Source organism: Vidua chalybeata, chromosome 1 (assembly GCF_026979565.1).
Source record: "Vidua chalybeata isolate OUT-0048 chromosome 1, bVidCha1 merged haplotype, whole genome shotgun sequence".
NCBI lineage: Eukaryota > Metazoa > Chordata > Aves > Passeriformes > Viduidae > Vidua > Vidua chalybeata.
This window is the reverse complement of record NC_071530.1, coordinates 128,231,310-128,252,130: the sequence shown is the minus strand read 5'-3', so window position 1 is coordinate 128,252,130 and position 20,821 is coordinate 128,231,310.

The following is a 20,821-nucleotide window of genomic DNA, read 5'->3' as shown; positions in this document are numbered from 1 at the left end:
CATCAGTTCATTCTACTGAGTGACATTCAGTTGATGTCCACAACTGTGTCCCATGGCATTGCAAGGATAAAAAGAAAAAGAGAGAAAGATTTTCTTTGTTTGAGACAGACTCTTACTTTTAACTATTCCTGGTATACTTATTCTTTCCCCTGCCCATCCATTAACAACATAAACTTTTTAAAGAAAGGTAATCTTACTTCTATTCACTAGAATAAACCCCTAAGCATCAATTCTTTTCTATTTTCTTTTTGTGGTTTGTGTTTTTGGTTTTCTCTGGTTTTTTAACTGGAAAGTGCAGTTCCAGGAGTTCATAATTGAGGAATTTATGTCTGCCAAGTTTTCACAATACAAATATTTTCCTTCTTTCAATAGTCAGAAGTGGACAGGAATCCTCACAGCTACAGCGAGAGCTACTCAGCAGTCAGGTGCTGCTTAGTTTTGATGAAATGTTCAGTACCTCTAACAGTATTTACTATGAAATAAAAATCAAAATACATTTCTACACATAAATATGCATGTGCAAAAACATCCCCAAATATAGGTACTTGTGTAAAAGAGCCTAGCCTCTTTTTTTTTCTTATCATTGTTTGCTAGAAGCTCTGAATATTCTGAAACAGGCAAAAAAAAAACCCGCAGTGGGAAACCGAAGAGCCATTGCTAAACACACAAGGACATATTCTCCATTCCTCGAAGTTCTTGCACTAAAATGCTGATGATGCTTAAAAAAGTCTGTAATTGAGATTTTCCCACCTCTTAATTGCAGAGTCAGTTAAACTGGACAAGTTTTCATCAATCCCAGATTAGTATCTGAACACCTAGGATTTCCATTATCAACAGACTTTTTGTTCCCCACCAACAACAAGGGATGGTATCTCTGTGGGTGTGTGCATGCATGAGTGCACACTCCTACAGCTGTTGTGGAATTTTTGTGGAAACTTTGTTTTACCCCAACAATTATTTTTGATAACTAACAAACTGCATTATCCATAAATCTGAAATTGATAACGCCATCACTATTGAAATACATTCTTCATTGTGACTCTGAATTTAATAAATACTCCTAGTTACCTATGACACAAAGCAACATTTCAGTTACAAACATACAAAGAAATCAATATTTTTAAGGGAAAACTGATGTATAGGTTTGTATACCTCACTACAAAATATTACAACCTTTGAATCTTAAGGAAACATAAAAACCCCTCCACTTTCCTAGAAGGATACTTCAATATCCTAATGAAAACACGTTGTATCACACACACACAATTTTTAAACTTTTTCCCATCAGCTGGTTTTCATTACTTATAAAACTTTAGTCTATACACCCCCAGACTATGCAGGCTTTCCATAGGTTGAATTGTATCATGATGTACCTGAACTATCAGGATTATGAGACCCTCTCTTGCTCTGAAACAAGTGAATAAAACTTCATTTTCTGGAACACCAAGGGATAAGCATGAGAAACCTTTGGTTTTGTACATTTAAGTCAGTGTATTTACACATACTTTTGTAATATTAGATGCTTCACAATTAACTTTTTTGATAATCTCATATAAGTAAAACCTATCTTAAAATAATTACATAGTTGTTTGTTTGTTTGTTTGTCCTGGAAATGCATAAAAACTTAATTCTAGCAGAATATTTATGTACAGTGCTAAAAAGATAATTACCATAAGTCAAAAATTAGAATACAGATAGTATATAGGAGATATTTATTGCATCATAGATTAGATACGGTGGGCTTTTAAAACCTGATTTGCATCAGGTTCCAAAAATAAATGGGGTAACCTGTCAGCTCCTCTAACATTTACATACGTGGGAAGTTTACATACATGGAGGACATATGAAGAAAGGGGGTTTGATTCTCTAGCTCTGGTCTCAAGGGATTAAAAAAAAATAATCTGACATTTTACTCCAACTTAGACCTCAAAAGGAAAAATTTGTGGCAAACTCTGACAGAGAAGCCCTAAACCCCACTTCATAAGGAAGCAGATTTTCAGGAAATCTTCAGATTCTTGCATTGCATGAGAACTGCTTTTAGACTTCACAAACTGGCAAGCAAGTTCAAAAACTACATACATATGTTTACATACACTCGTGCAACTTAAATGAAGTTATTCACACCTCAGACAGGCATAGATGGAAAAAAATGGAACATGTGGAGTCTCCCTCACTGGATATTCAAGAGCCATCTGGACACAATCCTGTGCCATGTGCTCTGGGACTACCCTGCTTGAACAGGGAGCTTGGACCAGATGACCCACTGTGGTCCCTTCCAACCTTAACCTCTGTGATTCTGCAGTGTGACTTGCTCTTTGTAAGTTTTCTCAGGAAGGAACTAAATATCTGCAAATATCCAGCATTAAACCAGTGTGAACTAACTAAACCTGTGCTCCTGCTGCTGTGCAATTTTTTTTTCCCCTGAAGAATATCCAGAGCATCCAACTCACTTCCTGAAGTTCTCCCTTCCACCATCACTGGGTAAAGGGAAGTACGTTCTGTCATTAATCCAAAACTACAAGCACTTTTCTGGCTGGCCACTGGCAAAAACATATATATGATCTAGATCTCAATATAAAATGAATACATAGTGACTGAGCTTTCCTCACCTTTTTATTCTGTGCAGAAACTAATTCCTGTTCATCCTCATCCTCTATCCTGACCAAACATTTTTATGAACTCAGTTTTGGTACTGCTGTTTCTGTCGAATAAGTTAAGTACAGCTAAAGGATTAAGGTGATACTAAATTAAAGACCTAGGAAAATAAGACAAGCAAAAATCTTGGTCACATAAGGCTTGTGTCTTTAGCAACTATGCCTAAAATTCCTAGGCAAATGTTTCATATGAAAAATTTAAAGTATTTTGACAAAGCACAACTGGATAGGAATGAAAGTCAAATTTTAAAAAGAGGGTGATAGGAACTAATTTAGAGACAACAAATTGTGCAGTTCATATATTGCAGAACATAGCACATGGGAATATAATACAGGCTACTAGAATTAAAACAGAGTGCTGACAAATGCAACAACACAAAAACAGTGATAGAAATCCACACTATTCAAAACAGCATTCCTGAATTTTGAGAATTTGTAAAAAAGTAGGTCATCAACCACATGTATTACATAAACCTGGGTTAAACCACAACACTAGGCAGAGAGGAAGCATATGTGTAAGTATGCAAATCATTTATTACTGATATTTAAATAACTTCCCCCTCTGAAATTTTGCTGTACCAAAGCCAGACAAAATCCACAAACTCCAAAGCTTGCCAATTTATCTCCCACAGTTGGATGCAATGCATTTTCAGTAATAATTAACTTCAAAAGTACTGATTTCAGTCACCAATTACCTGAATGTGGACCTAAACTGACAAAGATATGATTGCCACCCTTCATGAAACCCATAAAGCTATAATCTCTATCCCTTCATCATACAGATAATTTACGAGACTATGGGGACAGTAACATCGAGGCAACACAGAAGCTAGACATGGCTCACAAGGTTTGGGCTCTATTTAAACATCTTCTCTGTAAATGGACTTTTCAGCTCTTTTAAGGATACTGTGCTAGGCAAAACTCAGTGAAGCAACACTGACATCGAGTGGCTTCGCTTGGTATTTGCCTTTGGCTATTCCAGGATGCAAGAGCGTTGTTCCCATCTGATGCTGTGCCGTGACATGGTGGGTTTGGAACTCGATAATATTAACTATATTGTTTATTAACACAGTCGAAAATCAGATATCTGTAGCATCAAAAAAAGCTTTACTCCCGAAATTTTCAATGCGTTTACTGGTCAGAAATTTAAGGCAGGAGATCAGCTGATTGATTAGCAAGGTACTGAACCATGGGAGCTTGTTATGCTCAGGATCAGTCTGCTCTGAGCACAACTAATGAATGGCAAAGGGAGTGTAGAATAGGCAAAAAATAAAATGTCATAGTGCAACCATCCTCTTAAACTCTGTTCCTGATGAGATCCTTACAGCTGTCTGCTAATAAACTGCTATACAGGTGCTAATGAAATTTTTAAGAAATAAATTATTAGCAAGTGAAATTAGATCATTTTAGCATATCTAAAATTACAATAAGAAACATAGTACTGTCCACTTCTTATGGAAAATATCTGTAAAGAAAATTTAATTTTTCATTTCCTTTTAAGGTTGTTTCTAGAAGCTGTTTGAAGATTACCTTCAAATTAGTAAAAGAGCTTATTTTTTTTCTTTTTAAACTGGGTTAAGTGTCAAAGAATGGACTAGAAACAGATTTAAGAACTCTTACATTAGAGAACACGTCTTGATAGCCAAAATACATAACGCTATATACACAGACACTGGCATTTAACAGGAATATTTTGTGGTAACCCCTTCCCCTTGACACAGATTTGTCTGTGCAAGAGAAATGCTGCTTAAGGTTTCAACATCAAAAATGCATGTTGAAAAAATATTTAAATCACAGACATTGGTTTCTTCATATTATTTCACTTAACCAAATGTTATGACAGAGAGAGTAAACCAGATTTTCTGATTACTGAGTGCACAAGCCAGCCTATAAGCCACACAAATAAAGGAGAACTGTATAAAATTAGGTCCTCCGGGGGTTCCCTGGGTTCCCAGCCAGTCCGGGGGGTGATCCTCGGCTGACCGGTCCGCAGGGAGGGGTAGATGTAACCCGGAAAGTTCCACCAAATAAAGACGAGACGTCTCCCGAGCAGCAGGATCCGAGAAGTTTATTGCAAGGAACAGCAACCTCCCGAAGGAAGAGCTGACTTCGGGAGCCCAGCACCAGGGCGGGACCGAGAATATAAGGGCAGAGGGATAGGAGTGGCTAGGGCACAAACCAACCAATGGGTAAAGGGTAGAGGGAGGAGACGGGATGGGGTGACATGTAATGAACCAATCGGGATACAGGAGAGGAGTGGCATTCTAACAGGGTCCAATGGGATTAACAGAACAGAAGAACTTTCTAGAACTGGGGAGTGTGTTAAGCTTTGACAGACAGCCTCAACTGGGGAGGGAAACAGCATGTGATTGACAACTTTTTGCTATATTGAAGTCGCCTCCCAAGGGAGGGCGGGGACCCCTCCCACAGAGAACTTTTCAATTTAGGAAACCAAAAAATTCAAACTCAAGTGACCCCTTCTCTTGCATATCTTATTGACTGGTGGGTGCTCAGCAGCCTGTGGAATGGAGTAACCACACCACAGAAGCAGATCTTCACTGGTTTCAGTTCTAGCCTTGACCTCCAGAAAATGAGATTCAAAGCCTCTGCTCACTCCGGGCATCCTTTCATTTCAAAGCGGTGCGTACCGAGCATTTAAGCACACCTTGAAGAATATCCATTCTCATGTCTGAGACCTAATCTGTAAGTGATGGCGCTGAGACCTGGCCCACCAGGGGCCATGGAACCCTGGGGCAGGTGGGAGGGCCAAACCTGAGCTCCTGTTGAAGAATACAGGCAATGCAGGCAGCTCAGGGCGCAGCTGCAGTGCCAGGTGCAAACTGCAAAGGGCAGGGGACCTGTAGTACCAGCCAGGTGACCTGACACAGCAGGAGCCAATGAACCAAACTATTGGTTTGGGTCAGGTACCCATTGGTATGGGGTCAGGAAGACCCCAAACTATTGCACACCTAAGGTAAGGTTATAAAAGCCCCAGGGAGTCCTTTAGTCAGGCTCCACTTCTCAGCACAAGCTGTTATTCTCTTGTTGCACCATGATTAAATTATTTTAAGGATCCAGAGGTCTAAGACTGATATGGGAAACCTGGGGTTGAGCCAGTTAGAAAATCTGGTTGGAGTATGTGAGTGTGTAGGCAGTCACACACTGTGCAGGGCACTCATCAGGTCGCTGGGGCCTCCTTCTGTGAAGGGGCCTTGGTCCCAGCTCAGGTGGTGGGACTGTGCCTGAGTGACTCCTGGATGGTCAGACAGGAAAGTTTCCTTAACAGCTCCCATGACAGGGTTCTGTTTTCCCTGGAATTCAGGTGCCACAGTCTTGTGAGTTACATAAACAGCAGACAGGTCTAAAATGTACCTATGTTCAAGTAGTGCAACCCGTTAAGTTACCATTTACTTCAATGAACATAATGTCATCAACCACAGAACATTTAAGTGCTCACTTATTATGGATTGTCTCATGAGAGAATGATTTGGGAACTAGTATCAGGAAACAAGCATTCCTGAAGGATTTTATTTCCAGATAACCTTAGAAGCATAGAATAATTTAAGAGAGGAGGAACACCTGAAGGCCATCTCATCCAAGCTCTTCCTCAGTGAATGGATAACTTCAAAGCCAGATCAAGTTGCTCAGGACCTTGCTCAGGAGGGACAAACTGTTCTTGTGCTTAACCCCCTCACTGCATTCCTCTCTATTGAAGGTTACATCATCTTATGGCGGTGGAATGAATACTAAATCACAGATTATCCCAAAATACATAACCTTTCTTCAATACTAAGTTTTTTGTTCTGGCAATCTAAAGAGAGAGGATATCACTCTCTGGGTAATCAGAAATACATTGCCTCTAGATCCTTCAGCAGATGAAATCCTTTCTTTTGCATCCTGTGATAAAATATCACAATCTTCTCTCCCTGTGCAAAAACCTCTAAGTGCCTCATTTCTACCCTCTCTTACAACAGTATGGTGGTGTTAAGTATTTTAGAGTGACACATCAGTCAGTGAAAGCATTAATCAGAAACACCTGCAATTTTAGAGTGTCCATATACTTCATTCGTTAAATTAATTTCATCCAGCTGAAACAGATACTTAACTACTTCACTGAGGAAACTAAGTTAAGAGTGTATTTATAAATCTGCATATTAATACAGATCTGTAGGCTGTCATAATATAAATCACAGTGGTAATAGATTTTACATCATATGACAGAAAGTACAGCCATTCAGAAAGGAAAGCCTATGAAGTGTAATAATTAAAATTTAGTATTTCAGTAGCTAATATCTTCCTGCCCCAAGAGATAGCAAACTGACAGAATTCCAGGATCACAGCTGAGCAAATTCCATGCAGCCTGTGAGAAAGCTAAAACAATTCTTGAAAATAAATAATCTAAAAGCATTCACATATCAATGCAGTGTTTTCATTGTAATTTAAAGTATCTGAAAACCTTAAAAACCTGAAAAAATATCTAAAACCACTACCTTGTAGTCTGCACACTTAACAGAAACTTTCACATGAAGAATGCATAGTGGATACTGAATAAAAAAAGAGGTTGCTCTTCAAACTTGAGATTTTAATTATTTTTCTCCCCAAAGTTGTTGTTTGCCACACTGACTTAATAATCATGAGTGAGTATACAGGAAATCCATTGCTGCCAAATTAAAGAGTAGACAAAAAGATCTGTACTAATAATAATCCAAATTGTAACATCAGATTTTACTAGTTCCAGAAATATGCATGAAATATATACAGAGACATAAGAACATTAATTTTCTAAATGACTTCACTACTACAAGACAGTAACCTCAGAAAAGTCACACAACAAACAGCTGCACTGAACTGTCTTGCTTACTTCAACAAAAATCTCATCCTTGCCCCAGACTTAGTGACTAGACACACAAAAAATACTTCAGTTTGAAAAAACATATTTTAAACTTCCCCATACATAGCTTATAAAAATATAGTAATTTCAAAGTTCAAAATTATACCAATAATTCATAATTCAAACTAAATCTCCCAGTATACTTGCCAAGTGCCCTGAAATCAGGAACGTTGCTACTCCTTCAGCAATCTCTTCCAAAGTGTAGGAACAAAACCAACTGGCTGGTACACTGGTGCTGGATAGCTGAGAACACCATGACTCACATGCCAGGTGCTTAAGAATCCATTAAAATGTACTAAAATTTAAAAATAAATAAATAAATAAATAAATAAATAAATGAAAGATTGCTTTATTCAAAATGCCCCCCATTACACAGCTCCATAGTTCCCAAATCCCAATCCACATTTTACTTTGCATAATATTACAGAATTGAGAAGAAAACTCAACCGAATGCTGATATTTGTTCATTTTATGCAACTGGCTACTATTTTATTACACTTATTATTTTATAAAATAATTCCATGTATGATCATGCTTGCATGTACTCAACTCTATGATTTGGACAATTTGTCCTAATTATATTTACAGCAAAAAAAATCTCTTCTAGGTGACCTTGAACAATGCATTCTGTCTTTATAGTTCTGCCTCACACTAATTAGGATATATTCTTTTCCTCTTCTGATGTGATTGCTAATGACCTCATTGATGAAGAAAAGGCAGTAGTTTTGTGCTTTCTTAATTATCACCTGTTACTTAAATTAGACAGTTTAAAAATAGGTAATAGTAAATTATGTAGTCTCAGTAAGTATCTCAAGGCTTTGAACACAATCCCTTTCCTGGGTCTCTAAGGCAATTATCTACATCACACAACACAGTATGTCTTGCTTTTCCTAGGAATATGAACGTGGCACCAACTAGAGGGCAGAGGACAGCTGAGAAAGAGGGCTGGCACAGACCATGCTGTGCTGTCTGAGGGAGCAGAGATGCTCATCAAGGTAAGAGAAACGCACCACTGCTATTGAGCAACTGGTGCAGAACTTCATGCTTTCCCAGATAATCAATATTTGTCCTAGATAGCTCCAAATCTTATAAAGTTACCATTCTTCCTTGTCATGGAGAGGGAGTACAGACAACGGAGATCATTTCGTGCCGATTTTCTCCCCTACATACTTCAAACCCTGTACTTTTAAGACATATTTCCAAAACAGAAACCCAGCGATTGATGCAACTTTTTTTTGTAAAGTAAACAGAAAGAGAGTGCTTTTTATTTTACATGCATTTAAAATTTTATATAGAAACTATAAAAATCTTTGTTGTCTCAGCCTCATATTTGTCTAATCCCATAAACAATGGGAACACAAAACCTACATGTTACTAAATTAAAAAGGAATAAAATCTAAGAGATTAAATTCTTATAGCTGTTATGGAAAGATTCCTCCTGACCCCAGTGATTGCTTAATTGACTGTGGAGTGCTTTGTTAAGTAAAAATGCACTTGAGCACATGGCTGGATAGTTTGCTGAGTCAGGTGCTTAGCAGTTGCTTTAGTTAATTCCTGATCTTTGCAAATGACAAACCATTTTTTTTTACTGCCCCCTCATATTTCTTTTTTCATTGCTATTTCTAAAATTTAGACGTTTTAGCTCTTGTGTTGCCTTTGTCTTCTGGTTTACAAATATTTTTCCTCCTCTTATGCAAGATTTCTTTGTTCTGACTCCCATATTCCATACAAGCATTTCCCTTCCATCCTGTTAAAACCTGTCCCCATGTGCTCAAATGCATTGATGCAATTATTCACTGGGGGTTTCTTAATCACTGATCACTTACACACTTTCCCAGTTTAGAATTACTTCCCTCAAATGAATCATTCATTCAGAAATGTGCAATATTTGTAAGTTAGACACTGGAAAGAACAGTGTGTATATATAACATAGATTTGTTGTTTCAAACTATAATTACTTGGAGTTAATTTTGCCACAGCTGAAATTGTAGTAGGATTTCACTGGAGAGAGGGGGAAACTTCCGCCAAGTGCAGTCCTTAAAAAAAAAAAAAAAAACTCACTTTGAAACACACCTCAGGACAATTTCTACAGAAAACAGTTATCAGAATGAGAGGGAGAAACTTTGATTAAATCAGAGAGACTTTCCAGGCCTTTCTAGACTTCCAAGAAATTTAGCATGCTTACTTATGCATTTTGAATGAGAAACAAGACTAATTTCACCTGTCTGTACTGACACAAATTTGTCACGTACCACTATCGTTTTGGTGTCCGTGGGCAGAGGAGCTCTGTGCATGATCCTCTCTTGCATTTCAGATGCAAGGTTTCTCTGTCCTCAGCAGCTCATGAGAAGATAAAGCAGTGAGATGTCTCATGACCATCCTTTACACAAACTGGAAAGAACTCCAAAGGAGTGATGAGAACCTACACCAGAGCCCAAAGGTTTGGGCAGCTGTTAGAGGCAGCACCCACTTTGCTTCACTATGATTCCATTTTCCAACTCTTCCCTGACCTTCTGCTGCCTCAATCCATGCTAGATCCCAGTGGCTGATAAATGAGGCCCCTGTCTGCCACCAAAGACTTATTCCATCTGCCAGTATAACTAATATCTACCACTTTGATGTTGTCTTTTTCTTTTCTAGATGTATTTGTAAATTGTGTTAAATTAAAAAGTCAACAATTTAAAGCAATATCCATATAATATCACACAGGAAACACTGTGAAACTTCATGCTGTAATGAAACTGCTTTTGAAAAAGAAAACAGAACAAATATTTCAGCATAAATTAGAATGTGTACATTTAACAATAAAACCCGGACAGAACAATTTTTGTACATAAATTACAGATAACTTTTAGTGTTCTACAGAATTATCTACGTACATTTACTTTCCCAAGGTTTCTAAATGTTTAACCTGTATGTGTGGGTGTCTTCCTACACAGCCAAGATATTGTGCCAGTGCCCATGTGAATATTTGCTCTGTGACAGTACTGTAAAAATTTCAGTAATGTTTTTCTCCTTGGCATAGATTTTGATTTATCTCACACCCAATGGAAAAGCATCATATACATTACATAAATTAGTTGAACGTCAAAAAAAAAAAAAAAACCTTCATAGGATATCTTTACATTTTTTAAATAATTGGCTTTTATATCATGTTTCATGTTATATCTTAGATTAGACAGTTATGAAAATAGTCTGATCTTCTTTATTAGGGAATACTATCTGAATGCACATAAAATGTTGATTTCTAAAGACTTTTAAAAGCAAAGCACAAATAAAGTCCCCTGACCAGCTCTGGTTTTGTTAGTTTTGTCACCTCTATATATTTGGGCACCTACTACAGCCTTCTTAACAGCATCGTAATGGGACAGAAATGTGCATTTAGTTTGTCATTTTATGTTTCTATTCTACATTCAAACCAAAATAGAATTAAGTGTTCTTTAAACCTCCTCTTACTGAAATGTTCAGATTCAGGAAGATAATAGAATATTTAGAGCATAGCCAAGATACCCTGCACAGTTTGTACAGCGATATAAAAGTTCCTCTCTCAGCCAGTTTCATTGTTCAAAGCAAAAAGATCAAGCCCAAAGTCCCCATAGGCTCCATCACAGAGCCAAAAGTCTCCAGAAATGTTTGCATTCCAGCAATCCTTTATTCTAAACACAAAAAAAAAATATCTGCATCGGGAAAAAAAATCCACACCTCTTTTTGGAACTTTGACTCACTTATCCTTACAGTTATTTACTATAGAAGTATTAGACATACTAGAATTATTTCAAAATAAGTAAATTTGGATCAGTTGAAGAAGCTTACTAAGCACATTCTTAAATTCAAGCACATTGAGATTCCCACTGAAATTACTTACTAATTACATACTTAGGAATATGTTTCCTGAATCGGTTTTGTCTTTGTAGCAACATGATTCTTTCAAAAAAACCCTCTAATTTTAGGGGAGAGAGAAATTACATGAATGATCAGATTCTTAGCATAAAATAAAGAAACAGTAATCACTATTCCAATGAAATAGCCCACAGGAATAAAAACATGGGTAGAATATAAATATATAATTTCTAAAGATAAAGTAATTCATGCTTTTTCACTATTTCCCATGAGGTCTAAGAGACGCTTTAAGTTTAAAGTTGTCCCAGAAAAAAAAATCAACACAAAAATCTACAAACATTTTAAACCTAGTGTTTTATCTTCATTTTTAAGAATGTATTTGTTTCTAAATAAAGACATCCATACATCACATTTTAAAAGCCAGCTTCAAAACTAAGGAAAGGCAGGACTTATAGCAAAAATGCTGAAATATATTAGAAGTAACACTTTAAGAACATCCAAATATTTTCTGCAACTTTAAAATTTGAATTCAAAGTCTCTAAATGAAAAATTGTTAATCACAATATCAAATTAAAACACATGAAAGAAGCTAGTCAAAAAACAATCATATATCAATTGTTTATGGTTTATCCAATAAAATCCTGAATAATGTTTAAGCAATGTCATCTGCTTGATCTATCTGTTGCTGGAGTTTAAACAGCCAAAACCACCACCATTAGAGTTACAAGGAATAATTATGTATATGAATAGATTACTGCTTTGGAATTCATTTTCTCTCCATCTGGTGTACATTTTATTTTGACCGCAAATGAGGTACTATCCTAGGAAACTAATTAACAATTATTGTAAACAATACCAAAGAGAGCAATCTGATTGATCTAGTGAGTGCATTCCCTGCTTGCTCTATGGCACAGCAACAGCATCCAATCCATGACTACCCTGGGTAGGAGCACAGCATTGTCTCTATTCTAGCAGGTGTACATTTCTGCTTACTTTCATTTTCTTCTGAAAATAAGAGGTGCTGCACATTTTTTTCTGAAGAAACACCAGTGCAACACCAACGTTTCAAAATTACTTTCCACAAATCTATACTGCTGAATTCTTTTTCTGTCAGATGTTCTGTACGGTGTTGGTCCTTTCTAAATGTCTTTGAAGGTCCAAAGGCTTCCAAGGACACAATTTACACTCAAATTTTGTCTTCAAGATTAATATTTAAATGTAGAAATCTTTAGGACAGGGCCATTGTTATCTGTCATGTCATATACAACCCTGAGTGAGGAACGGACAGTAATGCTGCTGAAGGAAACATAAGTTTTCTGAAATCAAAAAACCAACTTGGATTATTTTTAATTTAGGAAGAAGAAATTAATTTATTATTTATTTATTATTTATACTGCAGTATAAATAATATTGTAACTAGGATTGAACTTCATGGAAAACATCCACGCTGATAAGCAACTGAGGGCCAGGAAATGAACTTGTGCATCAGACCCTTCAGTGTTCATACTGCTTCATTTTTTGCTTATTGCCCGCATCTTTTGAGCTGCAAACTGAGCAAAATTTGGAGGAGATTTCACTTCAAAAAACAGAGCCAAAAGTCAGTATGGATAAGGTTACATCAGTTCTGCCTTTTTCTGCATACTCAGCCCTTCAGTGCTATCCCAGAAGTTTTTCCATCCTCACAAACCCCTAAAAATCCTCATGCTGCATTTTTAAATACTTATATATACTTTCACTTCCATTCTGTACAAACGTTGCCCACCTGAGCTGGACAAACTGCCCTCAGCTTGCTTCAGAAACTTTAAAATGAGAGGAGCACATGAAGGACACAGGGTCCAGCAGAGAGCCTGGCAGCAGGCTGCAGCAGCCCTTCTGCCCGCTTTCCCCGGCGAGGTCCCACTGTGCAATGCTTCCAGCAGATTAGTAATGTCTCCTTCAGAATTCAAGACACTGTGTTCATATTACTCCCTATTCAACAGTCAGTGTAACATCTTCAGAAACCAAATGTTGTTCCTATCCATAGCTAACATACTGTTGTGGTTTAGGAATTGTACTCCCCACTTCAGTGTCCCCAGCAGGACTCTCCCAGAACAGACATAGCTTGATTGCTCACCCTTCCCTCCTTCCCTTCGCCCTTTCCACTCCAGGGATGGAGCTGGGAATTGGAGGCATAAAAGGTGAAAATCACGGGTTACGATAAGAACAATTGACTGGAAGCAGCAATGGGATAAGAAAACAAACAATAACAACAACAATATTAATAACAAAAGGTATAAGATAAAGAAACTATTAACACAGAAAAACCCAGTGAATGCCATCTGACTCTTTCCCACCACACCATGCTTTTTCCCAGTGGAAAAGAATGTCCTTCATCTTGAAAACAAGAGAGAATCCCTTTCCCCTACCCCTGGCAATCACATAAATTGGTATCAAGTAACATTATGGTCTTGGCCATTCTGCCTCCCGCTGCTCTGGGCCAAAACCAGGACATGTGCCAAGAGATTTAAACTGCCTGAGCAGGGGGTTATGCTGGACGATCTCAGGAGATCCCTTCCAACCATGACAATTCTATGACACTCAAGCTCCATGAAATGGATGACTTGCCAGTAAGAAAAAGTTAAGCACTATAAAGATGCTGTAAACAGATCCTCAAGCTTCTCACTCTTTTTTCACAATGTCAGCTGTGTCTATGGAAATGGGAACATAAGCAACATCCATCTGGAAAGTTATTTAAGCTGTTGTGAAATCCAGATGTTACTGTTGGCTGGGAGTAGCTCCACATTCAAATGGCTTTTAAGAGAATTAGGTTTCCAAGGTGTTAACCATCCTCCATCTTCCTTTCCATACACTGGGACCCAAAATGCATTCATATTTGATGTCTTTAAAATGCTTTATAAAACTATAAATTATAAACCAGAATAAAGTCTTTAGTTAAGCAGCTGTATAAGAAACCAATCAAATATTCAGTCCTTCAATGAATAGTACTGTAAATCTTCTTCTCTAAGATCATCCAGAACCAGAAAAATAACAGTTTTAAAATCCAAATACTTTGGCCACTTTAAAATTCATTTACTTCCATAGATATTTATGTTCATGCTGAACAGGTTCAGGATTTCCTGTTTATCTGGAAACTGCACATCCAAACACTTCTTAGCGATTTGCAATTCCATCTCAATTTCTCATCCCACATCTTTGTGTAATGCAATTCTCTTTCCCATTGTACAACTCATCATATTGCAGACAAAACTTTTAACCTCTATGGCCTTATCAACCACAGCAAGTCAGTGGCCCGTATAACAAGCACAAAGATGCACCTGTGTTCCACTGACAGCATAGAAATTTAATTCACAGCACTTCATAAAAATTAGGCTTGCATAGGAGCATGTCCTTTACAACTCAGTCATAAACAAAAGCTAGGAGTAACCAGAAACTTTAAGAAACCAGCTGGTGTAAGAAACCAGCTTATTAAATCAGGCCTTTGCCTTGAAGAAATTTGTGTTTTCCTGTGTTCACTGGCATAGAGAACATAAGTGATGGTGGCCTTAAGCGACTGCCTAACCATGACTAAAGAGCCAACCTGTTCAGTTTGAAATCTTGGACTAAGATATTGCTCCAAGTTGTTACAAATGACAATGAGAAAAGATTTAAAAACATATGGATTTTCTTTTTCTCTAAATCTTAGGTTTAACTACTACTTCTTTTTTTTTTTTTTTTTTTTTGTGAAATTGTTCATCTGATTTTCATTATGGAGTACTTAAAAAGTATATAAACCTTAGAAGCCCATCTTGCACAATGATGCTATAAAACCTGCCTTGACTGCCAAATTGAAAAGGAGATTGTTAGACAATAAAATATAATTATCTCCTTTTATGTTAAAGTGCTTGAAAATATCACAAGAAGTATTAATTCTGTACGTTTTATCTAAAGAATAATAATCTTAAATAGAAAAGGTAGAGGAGTACACAATTTTATTTTCTCTTATTACGAAGATTCCCAGTTCCTGTCATCACTAGGCTGACTTCTCTCAGATTAGAAAAGACTGCAAGAAACACACCTAAACAAAAATGTTCTCTCCCAAGCAGAAGCGTATTCAGACACACCCCCCTCAAACTGCAAAGGTCTCTTTTTTGTTACTTTGCATCCATGATTTATCAGAAGACTGTCAAGGTAGGAGATCTTAGCCTAAAATCTACACATTATAATACAGTTCTCCAAATGAAATAAAACCATGTTTATTTACTATTATGAAATATCTGAAATATTTTTTTTGTTTGAACACTTCCACAGCAGGACCAATTATGGTTAAAAGAAAGGAATTTCATGTTGTCTTTTAGTATTTAAATAATTCATAATAGCATATATTAAGCGGTGAAAAACCTACTTGCCACTTTGTCTAGCTTAATTATCCTTAGCTGCTTTTCACTGACTTCATTCTGTCTAACTGGGTGAGGTAATTTCAGCTTGCATAGTATAAATCATTGGCAAGATTAACAATATATATTAAGATGATGTATGTTTTATTGCTGCTCAGCTAAACATGTCAGCTAAAGTAATTATGAGTATTAAGCTCCATTTATTTTTCCATAATGGGACCCCTTAAGTCACCCACATTTGGAATGAGGCATATCCACCTCAGTCTCTTTCAAGAGCAGTTTCTAACTGCATTATGTCATTTCATATGGGGTTGAAAGTTCATTGTCCAACACACAAATCTTTTACTCCCAAAACTCTATAACTTCAAGAGTATCTAGGGAAAAATTAGGGATATCAGCGCTTCAGAAAGTAAATAAAAATGCAAATATGTCTTGAGGACTGGATGGCTGAGGGAGATGGCCAAAGAATTTAGGACATTCCATTTCCAAGTTAGTCTTTTCATTACATACTCTATGAGTTTTAACAGAGAGTTTCTGCTGCAAACTATTTGATATCAACTCCCTGGCCTGAGACCAGATACTCATGGATGAAATCCAGATTTTTAAAAAAATCATTGTATGGGTGGAATTCTTACTGGCAGTCACAGCAAGAATTGCACATGCAAAGAAATTATTTCCTACTCTGAGATGGAGAAGTCTTTTTGAAAGAGGTGAAAGGCCTATGAAATGAGCAATTTCTGTGTAATAACTTGTGTAGTTTACATCCAACTAGCAAAGTATTTGGTGCCACATAACAAAGTGTATCAGAAACTCTATGCTCATTGGGACTGGTTCCATGATGTAGAAAGGCTCAGGGAGAATTGTAAAAGTTCAAGGCATCTGCTGAGAGGGATAGCTAGTGCTGTGTGATAAAGTTCATTTGTAATGTCCAGTTCAGCCTTGTAACACCGTTATTAAAGAGGTGCAAGAAATAGAAACTGCTTTAATTAGATGTGGAGCTGCTGCTAAACTAGAGGGAGGTGTGATCATGAAAAAAAGATCCTTGGAAATGGAAAATTGCAAACAAAAAATGACAAACTGAAATTCAAGCAGAAAATGAAGGCTGAGTTGCTCCCCATCTGCCCAAACATGGTAAGCAGATTTCTTTGCCAAGCAATGTGCTCACAACCACCAGGGTACACAGCTGAGAGCTCTGGGGGTCTCAAGAAACAACTGATAACCAATTCTTCAGTAACTCAAACAATCCCTAGCAGAAGATTACAGTCTCTGTAACTCTTCAGCTATTTTCCAATAAAATTATTTATCTGAAAAGCACTAAGCATGATAGCTCATATACAGCAGAGTTAACAATAAGGATGGAATGAAACACTTGTCTAAAGGAATAAGAATCAGGTGAGTTAATTCTACTGAATACAACACACCAGTATTATAAATAGGCTGAATAAGCAGAAATACCTATAAAGCTGCTCTATTCTCTCAGCTGGCTCTATCAATCCATGTGATCAGAAAACACCAAGCAAACATCTCCCTCACCATGACCTAGGAGACTGAGCCTGAAGAAACTGGAAAACTCAGCTCAAACTGGGGAAACCTTCAGATAAAAATTTTCTGAGGTGGCCCTTTTGACTGGCATGGACACAGAAACAAGGGACCTGCAGCCTGAGGTCACAGAACATGCATTTCTCTTCTGACTGTGTCTGTGGAGTTCTCAGTTGCCTTCCCTCCCTTTTTTCCACATAAATGATGATGTTCATAAAACGAAAGACAGAATAATTTGTTCTATCTGAAACTAGTGGTGCTGTGAGCTGGATGTCAGTCTGGAGGATCACCAGGGATCCCTTTAAAACTAAAATATTATTTGAAAATCATGCTTCATGTTTACTCATTTGTTTTACGCTGCATTTAGAAAAATGTGATCAAATTTTGGTATTTTGTAAACTGTTGGAAGGTACTTGCTCAGTTTAAAATGTGTTATTGAGGCCACTAATAACTTCCTCAACTATTTTTTTCCCCAGTTTTGAGACCCATATTCTCACCCCACATCCACCACTTTGCTTTTTGATTTATGCTATTATAAAACCAGGTGACTACATTTAAGAGATAAAAAGATATTCATTACATATCTTTAATCTTGGTGTATAGTTCTTCAAATACTTGGTTAAACTAGCCTCGAAGCCATTAACTGAATGAACAGAATATCATGTGCATTGTGTGCCAGTGATACATTCACCCCTGACATCAGAAATTTGTTTAACTATTGCATTACTTTAGAAAACAAACTGAAGAAAGTACCAAATATGGAGAACATATATTTTATGTCTATGTATTTTTTGTATGTCCATGTGCATGTGAGCAACATGCAGAATCTTAGTTCCAAAATTTAAAATATAATATGAGTTACTTGGTATAGTTATGGATTATCTATTCCCTCACTTCAATACTTCAAAAGGAAATGTTTGTGAGATGTACTATGTGCAAAATTTGGAAGTGAAGTTACTTTTGTAATTTTTAAGGTTCTTCAATTAAAATTTACTGAGAGTTTACTCTGAACAATATATAGTTGACATGTACAGTGCTTTAACAAATAAAAATCAAGCTTTATACCTTTACCAGTTCATTCCCTTCTTGGCCTGTTTACTTAGATTCTAATATAATACTCAGTAGTTCTCATCTATTTTTACAGTGCACAGTGCAGGACTGGATTTCTTCTCCCTTATTAAAATACATATTTGATTTCAGTCCTTGAAATGATCACAGAATCATAGAATGGTTTGGGTTGGAAGGGACCTTAAAGTTTACTTTGTTCCAACCCCCCTGCCATGGGAGGGTTGCAGCAGACCAGGTTGCTCAGAGCTCCATCCAATCTGGTCTTGAACACTGGCAGAGATGGGGCTAAGGAAAATGATATCTTTATGTTTTCTGACTGCAAACTGTTGCATACCAATGCAATTGAAATTTATAAAGACTATTTCAATACTCATGTAACATTTTTAATGAGTTTTGGAAAGGCCACTCTGTGAAAGTAATAATACCTTAGTTTGTGCATCAGACAAACTTCGATGGTGCATGCATCATTGTGATGTGTACCATACATTGTGCGAAGTGAGACTATCAGAAATCCTCTACTGAGACTTGCTTTATTATGTTGTACAAATAACCTGTCGCGTGTGCTCTTCTTCAAATGTATAAAGAAGTCTTGCAAAGATACAGAATTTCAGACACAGGATTTACTGAGATTTCATCTTCAATTGTAATAATGAAGCAAAATTTTTCAAATTTAGTCTGCTTTGCCTTATTTTTAGATTAAGGCATTGGAGTTGACCAGGGAGCTCAAACTGTGCAAAATGTCTACACTATCAACAAACTTTAATAAAAATATGAAATATGTTGGTGTGTACCAGGGACCCACTACAAGCCCACTTATGCCACCCCTCTCTGATCCTGACCCATGGACTATGAACAGACCCCATCACCAGTCCCACAGAGGAGCACTAAGCTAACCCTCTCCCCCTCACCTTCCCAGCCTGTCCTTTCTGAAGAGTCTGTACCCACATAAGATATTTCACATTTCTTTTCATTTCCAGTGATGTCTGTGGCAAGAGTAGTAGATAGAAGGCTCTCAGCCAGGCACAAGTAGGACATAGCAATTATGTGGATAATTATGACAACATCAAAAATGTTTCATGAAAAATAAGAGAATTCCCAAATGGTCTAACTAGAAAAAGGCCCTTATCATTTTTGTAATGTGTCCTTCCACAAGAGGGGGAATATCACTTGTTAAGACAGGGAAAGCTAAGGTTCTTTTAGAAGTGACAGTATGTACTCAGGTTTTACAGATTCTATCAGAGGTGTGACATCCACCTTCTTCTTATTTAAAACAAACAAAAAATTCACTTGTCACAACTAAAATGTACAATCTAAAATACAAAGATTTGGAAGATCAGGAGAATAATTTTCCTTAATAGTATCTTCATTGCTTTTTACTGAACATCAGTTTTTCAACTTGGATTTAAAGCATTCTTGCATTACATTCTCCAGCTCCTTACCCCCCATAGTTTTTCTCAAAAATCTCCAAGTCGACTCAAATTCTTCAGTTGTTTGCAAAAGTTGTGATAAAATGTTCAGAAGCAGATGAATAACACATGCAAGCAGCAGATCAACCAGACAGCAAGCACTACAATGGAATCAGCAACATTAAGCACAGTATGTCTAATACTAATAAATATACCAGAGATCAAAATCAAGTTTTTAAAATCCATTGATGCAATCTGTAGTTTCACTAACCAGTGAAGAAGATGCAATGTAGCTGCCAGTGAACCTACAGAACACTCTCACAAGGAGCTCACCAAACTCTGAATGTTGGAGGCTGCTGATAAATATGGTGTAACTGTTGAAAAGCACTAAAGTGTAAAAGGACACTCACAGCTGTTTGCCTGAGGCTCCAGCCACTTCCCCCCAGCCAGGGTGCAATGCGTAGCACACCCAGCCACCAGCACCCAGAATATTCCTCAACACTGAATAATTTTGTGCATTTCATGCAGGCATCCCCTGTTCACAACTACTTTCCCTGTTCTGTTTCTTTGTTTTGTGTGCCAACATTCTGCAAACAGCTAAAAGAAAAATGCTTCTCCATTAAATGCCCCTCACTCTTTCCCCATTCAGTGGAGCCTTGTTAGGATTTAATGACAAATTATTGCATATTTATACTTATATTTTGATTTTAGAGGATATATGTGTGTATATATATGCACGTGTGGAAGAATTACTAGTTTAAAATCTCCACATCCTTAGCTTTCTCAAAAGAATATTCATATACCTTCCAGAATGCAATTGCCAGTGTGCATCTTCATGATTTGCATAATAATTTCAAAGAAGAGATCTTGCTCAAATGTTTTCATAATACTATACTTCAAAAGAAAAGAAAAAAAAGAGCAATAAAAAATAAAACAGCATTACTCACATCTGGAAGGTTTCCATTTCTAGGCAAACACAGCATGTCAGATTCTTAACGTATCTAACTCCTTCATATATCATGACAAAATATTTGCAAAACTGATGAAGTT